A 17,131-nucleotide genomic window follows, 5' to 3' on the forward strand; every position below is an offset into this window, starting at 1 on the left:
ACCTCTTTCTGAGTAAGAAGCCGCACACTGGGCAAGCAACAGGTGCTGCTGGGATGGAGATTATTTAAAGTTGCTCTAAAATGGTTCCAGTACAGCTGAAGGCATCTGTGGGCCAAGCTGTCTGGCGACCACACGCCTTAGTAGAACGTACAGTGACAGTACATACTTCCCCCTTTGAAATGCCAGAATCCAAACATGACCATCACATGACTGAGGTGGAATTACCTGTTAACATCATTTACACAGTGAATGTGTTCAATTCATTTCATTTAGAAACTGTGGTAGGTGTACTGTGTCATCCTGGATTTATAGATAGTACAATAAAAATGTATTTTGACAAAATGTGGATTGTTGGAGGGAAACTGAATCGTGAAGAAATTGTGAAGAATTTGCATGATTAAAAGCAGCAACCCGATGAGAGGTGAAAATATATTTTTATCACAAGTTTTGCATGTTACCTCTCCGCTCTGTTCCATAGAAGGAGACAAACGGTAATAGCCCCAGGGACCACTGAAGCAGAAATTCTATGGCTGGTTAACCATGATGGCTTGCACAGTTTACAGGTCACATCCATAGAGAGTGCACAGGGGAAAGTCCTGTTTATGTAATTTAGGGCAAAAAGTAAGGCTCATGTCATAAGAGTGCTCAAATGGATGAGAAGGCGATAGTGAAACTTATGAAAAAGAGGAAATAGCTTATTGTTGCAAGATGAACTGTTGTTGAAATATGTTTAATTTGTAATATATTTCTAACTAGCTTTCTTACTGTATTTTTACTAAAACTTTTTAGTACAGAATGAGAGGTAATATAAACAAACCACACTAAACTACTACAGCTTTATACTGCCATCTAGTGGCAAAATCACACCAATTTCACAGAATACATTTCTTTAGATGCAATTGGATAAATAAGGTTAAAATAGAGTGCTGAGCTTTGAAATATAACGTGTTGTGAACCAAATTCATGTACACATAAAAGCCTTTTCACAGAAGGGTTAGTCATAAACTCATTGAATATCTAAATAAAGTTTAGTAGTCTCTTTTATTTCTGTGTTTCATCTTTATATAAATATAATAATAATCTATTGTTTGAGTTTTAGTTTGAACATTGTGTTTAAGATTTGTAGCTTTGTTTCTGGAGTATCAACTTTTTCTGTTTTGCTAGAAGATTTTGCTGACTTCAATAATGGTTAAATCTGTGGCAATCAGGGAGTTCATCATTTTAGTTGATGAATGGAAACAGCAATTTTTAGATCTATTTGAACCATATTAATTTTTTCCAAAAACTGCATTTGTGACACAGATAACAAACAGGTGTTGGCTCTACTTGCCCATCTAGATGCATACTACAGTCACTTCCATTCCCTCATTTTCCAAAGGGATTCCTTCAGGGACAGCAGATCATATCTCTCTTAGCGTTTTCTGGGAAAATTGTTTTATTCATTATTTCGGCTACATTAAAAACCTTAAGGGGCCATAGACTTGACCACCACAATTACTGATATTTTCTTGAGATTGCCCTGCAGAATATGTTGCACACAAACTTTGTATGGCGATCATAACTTTCATTATTAGCGATAGAATATAATACAATTAAATAAATAATTTTTCATTGTCTGCAACAAGTATATTTCTTATAGTTTCAATATGACTGTATTGTCAGAGACGTTGTGTTTATTCAGCTTGACCAGTGTACTCTGCTCTGTGAGTCCTGTCCGTTGTTATTTCAACAATTATAGCTGAGCATAAAGGAAAAGCAAACAGGAAAAAATAGATAAGGCAAGAGACTGTAGCTATCAAAAGAGACTGAAGAGTCTCAGTGGAGGTTATTAAGGGAAAGTCATTGGGGAGGTGCACACATTAACTAAGGTGGTTGTCTTGTGGAGGATACTGAAGTCTGATCTTATCTGGAAGTCATCACATAAAACCACTGCACGCCGATACAGAGACTCACTACGGTTTAATATTGAAGTTACTGGATTTCTCCTTCCAAAGGTTTTAAAATAGGTGTTTGTAATGTTACTGAAATTCATTTGGCATTTCTACCCCAAAAAGTGCATATATAGACATTTGGGAATGAATAGCTTTCATACCAGGGATTGTAATGTGAGGTTTTAACAGCCTGAGAATGCTCAACATCTATTTAATGTGCTTTCCTGTCTTTTTACCGTTAACATATTTTAATTAATGAGCCTGACAAGTGGGGAAGCCCTGGACAGCTCCAGAAACATCTGAAGTGTTTATGTGGCTTGTTTAAAAATTATTTTTTATTACTAAGTCACTCAAGACACAACAGGCAAAATTCTCTCTTTCCTTCTCTCTCTGTTACAAGCGCTCTCTCTCTCTCTCTCTCTCTCTCTCTCTCTCTCTCTCTCTCTCTCTCTCTCTCTCTCTCTCTCTCTCTCTCACACACACACACACACACACACACACACACACACACACACACACACACATTCATTTCCAAGACTTTCCACATTGAGCCGAATGACAATCTCTACCTCATCTACACCCAATTACTCATTGACCCTAATTGAATACTTGGCAGAGAGTCCGGGTGCTGATGGCGTGCACTGAGCTAAGGAATCATCAGTCTTGGTCATTCGCCCCATTAGGTAGCTCCAGTGACCTATGATGTCATTATGTAGTAAAATAAAGAAGCCTAATGGACGAAGACGCAGCTCACGCTTTTTGTTTTATCACACTGATTTTAGAGCCGAGCACTGGCTCCAACTTGTCCACATGTCCACTTCATGGCTGTATGAGAAACTTAGTAAAAGTTGTTTTTCAGTGTTATTTTGGGCACGAAATTGAGAGAGTGCCTTCAAAGTTTGGGGATGTGAGAGTACCTTTAGTGGTTTATATAAGCATGTTTCCATGAGAGAGGGGCTTTTTTCTTGTCTTTTCTTTTTCTTGTGTCACACGTGGACAGAAGTTTTCAGTTATATTTTGATGTTGCAAAACACTGCAACGTGTGTGAACTCAAATCAAGATGGTTGACCTTGTAAAGGTTTTGTAAAGTCTTGTAAAGTCATTAAAATGTAAAACATTTGAGGTCTTTTTCCAGCTCACACTCACATCTACACTCAACATTGGGTCTTGAGTGTTTCATCCTGTCGTCACGTCCTCTGATGACAAAGAATGTGTGTAAATGTACATGTGTTTGTAAGTAAAACAAGCTGTATTTTGGTTGTACCATATACGGCCTTAATCCTCAGCCCAGCACAACTTTGTAGAGTTTGAAGAGGGGACAGCTGTGGCTGAAGATTTACTCCACCTCTCCTTAATGCTCAGCCAACGCAGCTGAGCTCTCAGCCTCTTCATCGCATCCTGGATCCAGGAGAAAATGAGTCCGGAATAGAGAGGACCTGGTCCGCCTTCAGCCTCTCCCAGGGGGTGAATTACGATTTCCCGAGTAAATATGAACCCAGGGAAACAGCTTGAATGGTCATCCATCAGACTGGGTGTCTGCATTCTCCTGAACAATGTGTGACCCTTGGGCGCAAAGAAGGTCAGAAGAAGGGTGACTTCCACCTTCATGCTCATACATATCACACACACACACACACACACACACACACACACACACACACACACACACACACACACACACACACACAAAACAAGTCCTCAGTTTAAACCATCTCTGGAATAGAAATTCTTACTGGGATGATGGGTTTATTTTTTTATTTTTTATATCAAAATGACAAAAACTGTGAAACCTTGTAATGTGAACGAACGCATACAGCCATGAACTCAACCAGTGTTGCTTCATAATTTGCTAGATTTATGCCTCATGGAGAGATTCTCAGATGCAATAAAAGTCACCAATTTTGATTCAATTCAATTCAATTCTTTCTTTCTTTAATCATTTATTCTTTGTTATGTGGTTTTGTGGCCACTCTTTTCTTCTTTAATCTTTGTTGAGGTTTGTATGCAAAAAAATTTGATGGCTTTTTCATTACAGTATATTTTCCCTTGAGGTTGCAATTATGTGTTGAAAGCAGCATACCTCTCACAAGCTCTGTCTAATCTTTCAAAATTAACAAAAATTAAAAGGAATAAAACATTTTGCCTGTGATTAAGTGGTCTATTTCAAATAAAAAAAGACTTGCCCATTGCCACTATTATGCGTTCTGTGGGCAAAGATTGACTGAAGCAAAGAAGACTAGCAAACATACAAAATGAACACACAATAAGGCTTGGTTATTATTATATTCTGGTGGATGATTACATTTTTTGGGGTCTGCTGATGACCCTAGCTTGATGGTCATTGAGCTTGGCTGGTCGGTGGGAAGGTTTATGGCGCTGTGTAGATCAAGTGGCAGTGTAAGGAGGGATGGGATCTATCTGTATCTCTGTCTGGGATCCTGACAGCTCTGGCTTTAGTCTGCACCCAGACCTCCTACATGCATGTCTCACTGTTTACTGCCCCCGTCTCATGCTCATGAGACAGGGGGGGAGAATGACACATCTATCATTTCAGCAGGACCACACGCACTTACGTGACATACACAAATACAAATACTCACACACACACACACACGCACACACACACACACACACGCACACACACACACACACACACACACACACACACACACACACACACACACACACACACACACACACACACACACATACCCTTACTCAAAATTACAACTTTAACCAAAAAAAAGTCAGCATCTGAAACTAAAAGTGACCATAACTCATATAATGCCGTATTTTTTAATTTAACTTTTAAGCTGAATTTAAACTCTTGACTAACCCTTTAAAGAAGTTAGAATGAACAAATGTTCCCTCATCTTGGACATATGTCCCCACATTGAATGTCCAAAGAGTTTTAGATGTTAAAAAATTAGGATATATTTATTATATTATTGGTTCTCACAGGGACTGCAAAACATGAGCACACAAACACACACACATACCATCTCAACTAACTCACTCCCTATTCTGATTTTGACCTCTCCCTGCGTCATCGTGTTCCCCCAGTACAGATGTGTTGTAGGGAGACAGATTGGTGCTCATTCCACATGTAATTTCCTGTAATAAAAACTGTTTGAGATGATGAGTTCTCAGCGAGCTGATGCCAACTGGTGATTCCTGGACACCGGGGACTTCTGCCTACGTCTTACCCCACGTCTTGCCCACACACTGTCGTCAATGCACATAGGGTCTTTGACAGCCGATTGTGGTTAAGTGCTTCATATTATATTTGGTGTGCAAACCTTGTGCGTGTGTGTGGTGTCTCCCCCATAACTCCTCCACCTCATATTTTCTTCCCTGCTCTGTACATCCATCATTAGTCAGAGTGACTGCAGCTCCAAGCCCATATGCTTACCCTACCTCTAACCCTTAAACCCAATCTGCCTTCTACTCTCACCTTTCCCACATTAACAGACTTCCTGGAAGCACCAGAGCTGCACTTTTCTTGCCTCCTCTCTCTCTCTCTCTTTCTCACTTCTATCCTTTGGCTGCATGCATACTTGCGTGATGTTTTCCTTTTTTCTTCTTGCACTCTCTATCACTCTGCTAACCCCTTTGCACCATGAGAGCATCCATCTGTTTGGTTTGGGAGTAGTGCTCCTCTGGGTTATTTACGCCTCTTATACATTGCAAGTGTGTGAGATATTGGAGGGAGATGACCTTATTTGCAATAAGGAGTGTTTTGTTCTCTGGTGTAAGGCTGTCGTCAATTGCATTTCAACAATTCATGTTGTTAAAGGGTTGGTTAGACACAAAAAACACCACCTCTCTCTGCACTCTAATGATATTTAGCTAGGCAGCAACATGTGGATAGTTTTTGTTTTTATTTAATTTTGAGATATATTTTCCTAGCCAATTGCTAATGTCAATGCTAACGTGTTCTGTTGAATGATTATTTATTATGGACATAAGTATGGGACATTGTTTCAAAATTGAATTTACCTCTATTGTGTTGTGGTGGAAGAGAAACCTCAGACATAAATATGTCAAACTCTGGTCAAACCAAACATTCTGCATGGTATAGATATGACTATAGGTTAAATATGTAAATGTTTCTGGCTTTTGGTTTAAAATCACTCTAGTGCTTTAAATATTACTTTGATGTCACTTTACAAGATAACACTAAATACAAAATAATATGACAATATCATTATCTCTCCTTGTGTGCATATGTGTGTGATAGAGAGAATTCTTTGTTAGGATTACCAGAGCCAGCAGATTGCTGTCTTACATGAGCGTTAGCGCCAGGTCACACAGACAGGATGTTGATAACATCTTGCAAAACTCCACCTCTCTCCCTATCCCTCTCTTTCTTTCAGTCTCCCTCCACCTTTGCATGAGCATGCCAGATACAGTTTTTTCATAAGAAAACATAATAAAACAAAGATGAGAATATGCTTACGTACAAGGCCCTAATATTGCTGTAACACGTATTTATGTGACTGATCTCAAAAGTAATCTTGAGATATGTACTACTTTGCTGAGTCATCCAGAGTCATCCATTTCTGATCTGACACTTGGTTCTTGTTAGGATATGTTAGGAAATCCCACCATTGGTTAAGATGTTAAAGTTTCCCTCTGACTGTTTACACTATACATATACTCCCATGTAATCCAAATTACTACTTACTTAAATGTATTAGTCAGAGCAGTGACACTGACCCCCAGAAGACTGCTAGTGAAGCTCCATCATTTCATTTTATCATATTCTAGACATCTTGTGTGTAATTTCTTTAATAAATGTCTAAATCAGCCTGACATGTCTCTTGAAACTTTGAGGTCTCTCATCTCATCTCATCTTCGTCCGCTTATCCGGGATCGGGTCGCGGGGGCAACAGCTCCAGCAGGGGACCCCAAACTTCCCTTTCCCGGGCCACATCAGCCAGCTCTGAAAGAGGTCTCTGCTTTAATTTTAAATGCATTTTTTAATACATGCTTCTTTTATTTTATTTTTAACTGAGTTACTGGAAAAAAAAAAACTACAGAATTTGTCATCCTTGTTTTTAGTTTGCGTCATGAATTTATATATATTTCCCTTTTGTTAAATGACTTTTTGTTTCACATTTCATTCTGACCAAGCGACATCCACACAGCAAGCGTCTACTCTTTGGTGGAGCCAGTAGAGTCCAAGTCAAAGCTAATAAATTGTGTTATTTAACAGCTCTCAGCAACGTTGTATAAATTTGTCCTCCATGCTCTGACATTAGATTGAGTATGAGGGTTATGCTGTGTTTACTCGCACGCCTCCCGTGGGCTGGCAGCTGTCCAGCAGAATCAAGACTGCTCAAGCCCCTTGTCGGGTCCGTCCTGTAGGCTGGGTCTTCTGGGCCTGATTACAATACAGTCACAGAATGACAGATGAAGGCTCTAAGGAGCTCTATCTTTAGCTCTGTGTAAGGCCTCCACTACTCCAGCCTCCACTTGGCTCTTAAGGAAAGAATGGAGGGACAAAGAGGAAGGGAAAGACGGAGCAGCAGATGGACTGAAAAAAAGTCACTACAAGAAAGTCACCTTTGTTGTGGCAAGTGGTCTTGTTTTACCAAAACGAGTTACTGGAGCGAGAAGATACGAGGAGAGCAGATGAAAGTCACTTTAATGATGGCATTCTGCAGAATAAAAAGTGCAAACCGTCAATAGTTTATAATGACAGAGTATGTCTAGAGTGAGAGTTTCTTTTCTATCTTCACTCCCTGACACAGTCGTCTTGCTGTCAGTGAGGAAGACAAAGCAGCATTTACACAGGCCTCCCTCTGTCGGTCCACCTCCCCTCTCAGGCCACTGTTGGTTTAACCCTGGTGGGCAGCAGGCAGGCCTGACAGCACCCAGACACTGTCATGTGATTTATGGTGTGCTCTGAGAGTGGAGAGGAGATGACCACTCAGATTTGACCCCTGCCGCCTTATCAGCCACTCATCAAGAAGTAGACAACACTCAGACTTATCGTCGTGTTCTCATCTAAACCCTGAGCCATGGAAACACTGAGCGTAGTTTGTCATACTAGTTAGGTTAGGTAATAGTAGAAGCAGAGATAGTAGATGGTAGAAGAAGATATAAATACATAGAATAACTTCTATCAATATCTCCTCATGTTTGTAGTTTTTAAAGTTAGACATCAACTTTCAGATACTTACAGATATTCGTAAATAGAGTTTAAAAATGCTGCTGGAATAAAGAGTTACAGCATAGCAGCAAGAGGTTCAGTTTTTTCATTTTGTTGTTTCTGTTATTATTTCTATCATTTGTTTCATCAGGCTAACCCAGGATGAGTGTTTTCTCTTAGTGTGTAGCCTAATGATAATTTATGATACATTTCACAACTTGCATATGGATTTGATTTTTTATATAGCAACAGGTATCAAATGTGTGACCTAGGGTTTGGTAAATTGACTCTGTTCCAAAGGGAATTGACTGTTTACGTGTGTTTTTTTGTGACTATGCAGGGTTTTTTTCTTTGCAGTGCAGTCTGTATCCTGTAGGGGGAGTCCTGCACAATGCTATAAAACCAAAGGATTTTCCCTAATCACCCCACTTGAGGAGACTTGGAAGGCTCATCAGCAGTTAATAACCGGTCATGATATAAAATCAGGAAATACTTCTTCATATATTAATATCTAAATACAGGGAAGAGACCTTTGAAGCATATTTTGTAAAGCTGTCAAAAATAGGACTCAGCTTTATGATGTGAAATACCTGTTAATCTAACCATAATGGATATTATATGTATACCTGGTGATTTCTTTTCCAACCCAAAGAAAAAGAAACATTTTTCCACCGAGTTCACCACAGAACATCTTTAAAAACAAGCATTGGGCTGAGTTTAAGGTGATGTAAACACAGATCTATTTCTGTGGCTATGACACACCGTGGTTTCTCTGGAAAGCGAACAGCAGCCCAACATTTCAACAAAGGAGGCCACACAGACAGTTGTGGTTAGAACATCTCTCTGGATCCAGAAATGCACAGACAGATGGATAAAGAGATGAAGGGACAGACCATCGTAGCCAAGTGCAATGAATGAATGGAAATACTATAGGCCTATGTCTTAAACTCCAAAAGTTATACTGCATGCTTATTTACAGGCATTACCACAAGTGGACGTGGAAATGAGCTAAATTGTATACTCTTTGTATCACTATACTTTATCCGTTGAGAGGTTGGCGGTGCCCATTGACAATGTCAGTTCAAGCGCTGTGGAGAACACAACGGATAATGTGAGAAGCCGTAAAGAGGAAAAAAAGAAGTAAGAGAAAATTTAATTTTACATTAGTTCTAGATTTTCCAAAAATCACTTCCACAGTAGAGAATAAAGAAGTGGGAGAAAAACATTTTAGAGGGCTGGAGAGGAAGAAACGAGCCAGATCACTGTGGTAAAGTCACCCTGACACAGAGACACAGAACAGACAAAGAGCTCCCCCTTGTAAACTTTTCTGCATTCTGGCACACACTGACACACACTGACGCACACGCGCCCAAGCCTTGATCAGTAAATATGGGTACAGGAACACTGACTCAAGGAGGAAATTTCATTTGTGGGTGTATCTGTCTGTTTCTGTGAACTTGTTAATCAGCAGTGGGGCTTTTCTGGCCACCACTGCGCATGGATCGATCAGACATCAGACAGTTGAGGGCAGACGTCACCCACACACTCCTCCTTTCAGTGAGCCCTGGCCCACCCAATTTACTCCATCCATCAATGGATTAGGTGCCAAAAACTGTCTTCCTTAATCCAACAACCTCCCTCCCACCCCAAACACACAAACATATCACAACGAATCTTGCTAGTTCACGCTGCTGGCCACGCTGTAGTAAATCTTCAAAGAGCAAAGGTGAATGGAGGTTATGGTGGATGGTAGGCTGAGGCACGTATCAGCTTCCCTCTCACTGTACCACACACTACCACGAATGTGCTCAGGAGATAAATATAACCGATACGAGCTCAAATGATCTTTCTAACACAATCATGCGCCAAGGCAGATTTTGTTCATGTCAGGCCGCTTGCCAAGCAAGGTTGCTTAATGACCACACATGCACACAAATCCACGCTGACAAGTGGAACAACTTAAGCATGCTGTTCTCTTCATCACCTATGTATGTGGGAGGTGGAAGATATTGAGCAGATGATGTGCGCAATGCGGGTGCATTTTTCTTAGCGTGTCCGAGACATGGTGTGTGTTATTTTGCGATCCACAAAGGTCACAGGCCAATGCGTTGTTCGGTTTAATGTCTCCTGTGTTTTTGGACTATCCCGTTTCAGCTGAGTCAAGACTGGGGCAGATGCCTGGTCAGTGTGTGAGGCACAGGAGAAGGCTTTTTTATGGGGGAGTACACCAGAGACATAGATCATTGGAAGACAACTATCAGGGCAGGTCAGCCACTCAGTGGAGGCCCAGAAAGATTGAGGGTTGATAGGGTTGGGGCTGTTGTCTGGCTGGTTATATCAATATATCATGTATTTCTCAGGTCTTTTGTATTTCCAGTACTATTCCATTGCCGGAATAGTACTGGTAGTAATGGTATGGCATTTGCAGAAAGGTTACTGCTCACTGCAGAAGCATGAAGACTCACCACAAAAGCGTCATCAGATTTACAAACAGATAGCAGCAGCCATTTTTCAGAGATGTTAACAGTGACGGTATCATTAAACACTGACGTCATCTCCTGGTGCCCGGAGTGAAATAACTACACCATGACAGCATTTAGCAGCAACGCACGCACAAAAGAAGAAAGAAGTCTGTTTGGACCGTGGAAAAAAAGTGTCATGGAGTAAAAGCATTCGCTGATACAGATGATAATAAGATTATTGGACAAGTGTCTTGACACACGGCCTCCTGCCACTATGGGGAGTTGGTAAAGTACATTATCAGACTGTCTGGGGTACATCAAGGTAAGACATGTCTACTTTTCTTCCCTCCTTCATGTCACCCTTCCAGTGTTCAGGCCCAGCTTCTGGTTTATTTCCACCCTGTCCAGGTCAAGTTTGACGCACATTTGAAATGGCTAGGAACATAATTGCTGCTTTTTATTGCAATGGTGTCATCCCAACACTAAAGAAACCTCACTAAGTTACTATTTGGGTCTCCTGCCTGGGCCCACATATTGTGCAGCAGCAGAGCCAGCTTGGACAAGAAACCAATGCTAACACCACAGACAGGGAAAAAAAACCTGTATCCTGGTGTGTCTATGTGGCAAAGCAGGAGGGTAACTGGCCAGGGAAAGGTCTTCTGTGTTTTAGGATTAAAGGGGATGCTCTTGTCTTAATAAAAAAAAACATCACTGTAATGTCATTATTACAACAACACAAGATATTTCCACAATTACAATAACTTTTAATGGCCATGATTGGAATTGAATTTTCTTTTTTTTTAGCTTTTGTATTTATTCCAGCTCGAAACTGCATTATATTTTGCACATCCATACTGCATATCTGAGTCAACAGGCCAGCTGTCAGCCCTCACAGCAGAACAGTGAAGTCATGATTTCTTTTAAAAGAGACTATTCATTTATCAGCCATGTTGTTATTGCGCTGACACAAAGGGTTAGCAGTTCAGATAATGCAATTCATAAGCACGAGTAAAAAAAATCTAATAGAATTATGTCAGATTGTGTGCTTGTGTTTGCATGCCGGCATGTGTGTTTGTGGCTATGACGTACACATGTGTGTGTGTTAAACTGCCACTGCTTGTCTGCTTGTATTTCCCCTACAGGGATACTGATAGTCCTTCAGATAAGCCCCATCTCCACTTACAATTACAGCTCCTGAGATTGAGTCTTTTTTCTCTAATAAGTAAATTACCTCTAATACCTTCTGTGCTGTACTTGGCTGCTCACAGCCTGCGCAGGCCCTCATGGAAACCAGATGTTACACCAGCCTGCCAGCACTTACATACACTGTCTAATGTATGCTGGGGCAACACACAACCAGCACTCAGAGGTACATTCACATGCATGCACATGTGCTCAATTGATATGATAAGTAGTTGGTCGTCTTTTTTCATTCTCTCTTTCAATTAAAGGTGAACCCTTAACCTTTCCATCAACATCTTCAATTTTATACTTTCTTCCTCTCAACACCACTTTCCCCGTCTCCTACCTCTCTTTATTTTCTCCTCTGTCACCATCACTGCTGTCCTTTTATCAGCATGGCCAGCTTTATTCCCACCGGACTCATTTTTCTCACACAATAACAAACACATATTTTGTATTGAGGTTAGGGCCAAATCCAATTGGCTAATGAGGGTATCAATCGATCTTGAGGTGTAGCGCCGCTTCTTGGAGATCAATAGCTCCACCTGGCAGACTTATTTATCCACACTGCTTGTTTGACATTCCTCAAGAGCTGTGTATCAATAATGTAAACACTGGGAGGCTGTTAACTATTGCTAATGATATATCCTCAGTTTACAGATGTATCCATCATTGGATGGTGATAACTTCTGGTTTTGGACAGTGGAAAGAGAGGGTTAAAACCGATACCATATGTGGTGCTCAAAGTTTGATGAGTACATGTGTGCATATGTGGTTGGTTGCAGAAAAAGTGTCTGTTTGTATGTATAATGTGTGTGTGAGTGTGTGTATGTATGTGTGTGTGTGTGTGTGTGTGTGTGTGTGTGCATGGCGGTGGTTGGGGAAAAGAGGAGGATTAGTGGATGCTCACACTCACTCATGGTCTGTCATGAGTGCTGCGCAACGTGTGCAAATGAACATGCTGTTTCATACCACGTGGTTTCCAAAAATACAGAAGTATGGGCACACACACACACACACACACCCACACACACACCCACACCCACCCTAGCCCCACCCTACACAAACACACAGCCAAACACTCAGCACAAGCACAGTGAGGAAGTACAGGCTGACCTTCCATGTATGCTGTTGTCTGTGACCCTTACCTGTTTCTGTGGGTTTTACAGGCAGCTTCACACCGCCGTGTCACGCATCGCCACACTGAAGGCCCCCGAACACAGACTCTTTGTACAGCCACAGCAGTGCGTGGGAAGGACCACACCGTTTTCATCTGTGTGTGTGTGTGTGTGTGTGTGTGTGTGTGTGTGTATGTGTGTGTGTACATCTCAATCTTCACATTTGGTTTTCTCAGTGGTGAAAAGTAACTAAGTGCATCTCCTCAAAAGCATACTCGGGTACAGATTTACTGTTCTTGTACTATGCTGAAGAATTGAAAAATATGATTAAACTATCAGTACATGAATTGTTCACATTGGCTAAACATCTATCAGCTTGATCATGCAGCATTTATTTTGATACATTATTAATAGTTACCCTGTAATATATTATCAGATAAAATTGATATTTTTTATTCATTACAATATAAAAAAATATTCATTATCACATTTCACTAAAGTGAGTATTTTACTCCTAACTGAGCCCGATACTTAAATCGATATTCTAGAACATACAAAATCCAATAACTATGAGTTGCCTATATTGAATTGCATTTTATAAAATCCGTATTTGCCATAGGCAACCTAACCAAGATTGAAAGGGTTTTTAGAACATTTATGAACACCTATTTCATCCCCAACCTTTGTCTTGCAGTTTTTCTGCTTGGAGTTACCCATGTAAGCATGAGGGTGTTGAACTAACAATTAAAAGTTTATAGTTAAATAGTTTTAAAGTGGAAAGTGCCTCATGTCATCACTCTACATTGTCAAATGAGAAGGGCTCATTTTACTTTTCTTAACTTAAAACCATAACTTAAACAAACATTTCTGATAAGCATCCCTTAAATTTGACTATTTGATAATTGTAACAAACATTTGACCTTTGAAAAATAAACTTCTCAGTTCTCCTCGATGGACAAACTACATAATGGTAATGTTGTTTCTAAATTACCCCAAACATATCTTTGACATGTCTGTGGTGCAATTTTTTGGCCGACAATTTTTTTATGTACAATGTACCAGCGTGGCTGATTGATCAATTGGCATTTAATTTTCACATTGTGTTATTGCTCCTCGAATAAACTTCATGACCTTAATACTTCTCCCACCACTGGACTTCATCTCTTAGAGAACATCAACTTTCTAATCTGAATATTTTCTATCTCCCTGTTGTACTTGTCTGTTTTACATGTATGTTGGTGTGTTTTTAAGGTATTCTGTGAGTCTCATAAGTGTGTGTGTGTGTTTGTGTGCACGTGTATGTGTGTGTATAGACATCTTTGGTAGAGGACAGTGGTCCATTGGAACAGTGCAGGGCAAATGAGGCCCATCTGGAAATCATTGGCATAGGCTGAAGCCCTGAAGCTAAAAGAGCTTCTGCCCTCCTTATACTCCTTTCACAGGGCAAAGCCTCCCTCTCCCTCTCTCTCTCTCTCTCTCTCTCTCTCTCTCTCCCTCTCTCTCTCTCTCTCTCTCTCTCTCTCTCTCTCTCTCTCTCTCTCTCTCTCTCTCTCTCTCTCTCTTTCTATCTATCTATCTATCTCTCTCTCTGTCTTTTTTTCCATTTGTCTCTCTCCCTCTCAGAGCTGCATAGATACACTTTCAGAGGTACACATGCAAGCACACAGAGTGACCGACATGACACATGCATGTACGTGCACACACACACACACACACACACACACACACACACACACACACACACACAAACTAACATGTCTGTTATTGGCAGCATCTCTTTCATTCTGACCCCAGAGGGAAGTGGTGGACCGGGCTGGAGATCCCTATCATCGCGGCCCCAGAGACACTGAGCTGATTGTGTATGTGTGTTTATGTGCTTATGTCTGTGTAAGTTCTTGTGTGTGTGTGTGTGTGTGTGTGTGTGTGTGTGTGTGTGTGTGTGTGTGTGTGTGTGTGTGTGTGTGTGTGTAAGTGATGGTTGGGGGTGGGGGGGTGGATATAGAAGAGCCCTGAGGCCACAGGAAATCCACAGAGACAGACAGACTGAGAGAGTGAAGCCTGTCAGAGTGAGGAGACTGAGAGAGAGATGGGGAAAAAAAGAACCAAGGGAACAAGAGGTAATTTAATCTCAGGTCCATCCATCGTCAGTGCACAAAAATTGATTGTCACATTTAAGTGCTCTGATATAGAGGCCAGTGTAGCTGTCAATCCTCTCTGATATCAAATCAATAGATTCTTGATGTCGTTGAAGGGCAGATTTTTCAGCAAGCACAAAACTTCACAATGAAAATGAACCTCTGTTTGCCGTGATGGGTAGAACTGACCAGCTTCTGTCATACATTTCCCTCCTTTAAATAGTTTTTTGAGTCACTTTCCTGTTACAATGTTGCTCATGTGAACATGGATTCAGGAGGCCACAGTCGGAGCCTCCAACATCGGCAGCCTCTTATGACTCAGGGCCTTCTGCTTCACTCCACTCTGACCTGGCTTTGGTTGTCCAACTATTTAAATCTATTGAAACTTTATTAGCCGAAACGGTCGACCCATGTATGTTTCCCCTTGTGAAAGAGTTGCTTTGTAGAGGGGAGCAGACAGAACCATCCACGGCCCCTCAGCATGTCTCGGCGGGACACTGTTTTCCCCTCTCCATGTAGTTTTTTTTTCATTTTAGCATATTGTGATTTCATTCAGGCTGCTCCTGCGGCCTTTAACAGTTCACTTCCACTCGCAGTGTAGAACCTTCATGGCCGTGCGCTCTCGTTTCACAAGACCACCCACACACACACATTCATCTGTTGTCTCATTCGCTCCTTTCCTCTGCCTCTTTTATATGAACGCAAACACACAACCATGCACGGATTGGACAGTGCACTATCCAAACAGAACAATCATCATTCTTGCATTTATCCTCCATGATGGAAAAAAATCATATAGGGGGGAAAGGGAAAATCTGTAAAAACAAAATGGAAAGGCTGTGTCTAAAATACTTCCTGGTATGCTCTTCTTTCCAAATCTATCCGGTAGATATGTGTCCTGTCTCCGTGTTTGATTACTGTGACTGAGCTCAGTCCGGGGACTCAATCTCACTGAAATTCATTTGGTTCCTAATCCCTTGGTTTCTTATCCATTTAAATGTCTGGTCATTACATCTACATCCCCCTCTGCCCCAGGCATGAACCAGCATCACCTGGGGGCCTGAACAGACAAGCACTAGCTGTGGAATGGCCACTGCCAGCTGACCACCACTTGTCTAATACATTAGGGTCAGTTCACCCGAATCAAGCGGACAAAAATAATACCACCTCTCCTGCATTGGTTTCTTAACATGCAGATACATTGCTGCTGAGTTTTTCAGATGTCATTTTAAGGGCGTTTTGCACCATAAGTGAAATTCACCGTGAACCTCAATTTAAAGATAATTTGAACTCTTTTATTTCAGATGATATGATGGAGGGATTTTGCAACAAACCAAGCAATATTGTATTTATTGGGGGAAATTTGATATGAATGAATAAATAATCTGAATTTACACTGTAAATTATTATAGTAGCCAATAGTGATTTAACATAAATAAAGATTCAAAGGAATGTGTTTGGTTTTAATAATATTAGTGAAAAAATGTAATAATAATAATTTATTTCATTACTACCGCCATGTCACACATTCAACAGTTGAAAATCAATGTGATATTTTTGTAGGACCATTAATATCTGGTTATATAATGTTTTATTGTTAAGATACATTATGAATGGAGAATAATGAAAGACATAAAATCCCTCTAACGGTTTTGTGTTCATGGAAAGAACAACATTTTGTTGATACTGGGCTTAAGGGATAACAAGCCTTACTAGCTTAATCAATAGCTTGTTCAGACACAAGCACATGATTTGTTCAAACACACACACAAACACACATTCAGCCACCCACCGAGGGTTTTAGAGCCATGGTGGATATCAGATAGATGGCAGATCCTCTAAAGCTCTAAAACTGAGCTTGCAAATTACCATCACCTCCTCCAGCCTCCCCGACATGCAGGCTCTCATGTTACTTTGTGTAGCTTTTGCATGGTTTACAAGACAGTTAAGTCTTGAGAAAGCCCTGTAACTAAGACAGGAAGACCAGAGTTGTTCCTGAAAAATCTTCTCAGTGACACTGTTTTTACTGGCAGTCAGAAGAAGAAAAGGTGTGGTGCCCATCCACTATAACAACAACCAAAAAAAATCTCTATCGTCTTCTTGATTTTATTGTATTCCAGCAAAAATATACAGATTCTAAAAATAC

This window comes from Cebidichthys violaceus, unplaced genomic scaffold (assembly GCF_023349555.1).
Source record: "Cebidichthys violaceus isolate CVI_PGR_0920_01 unplaced genomic scaffold, fCebVio1.0.p SCAF_5, whole genome shotgun sequence".
NCBI classification, from domain to species: Eukaryota; Metazoa; Chordata; class Actinopteri; order Perciformes; family Stichaeidae; genus Cebidichthys; species Cebidichthys violaceus.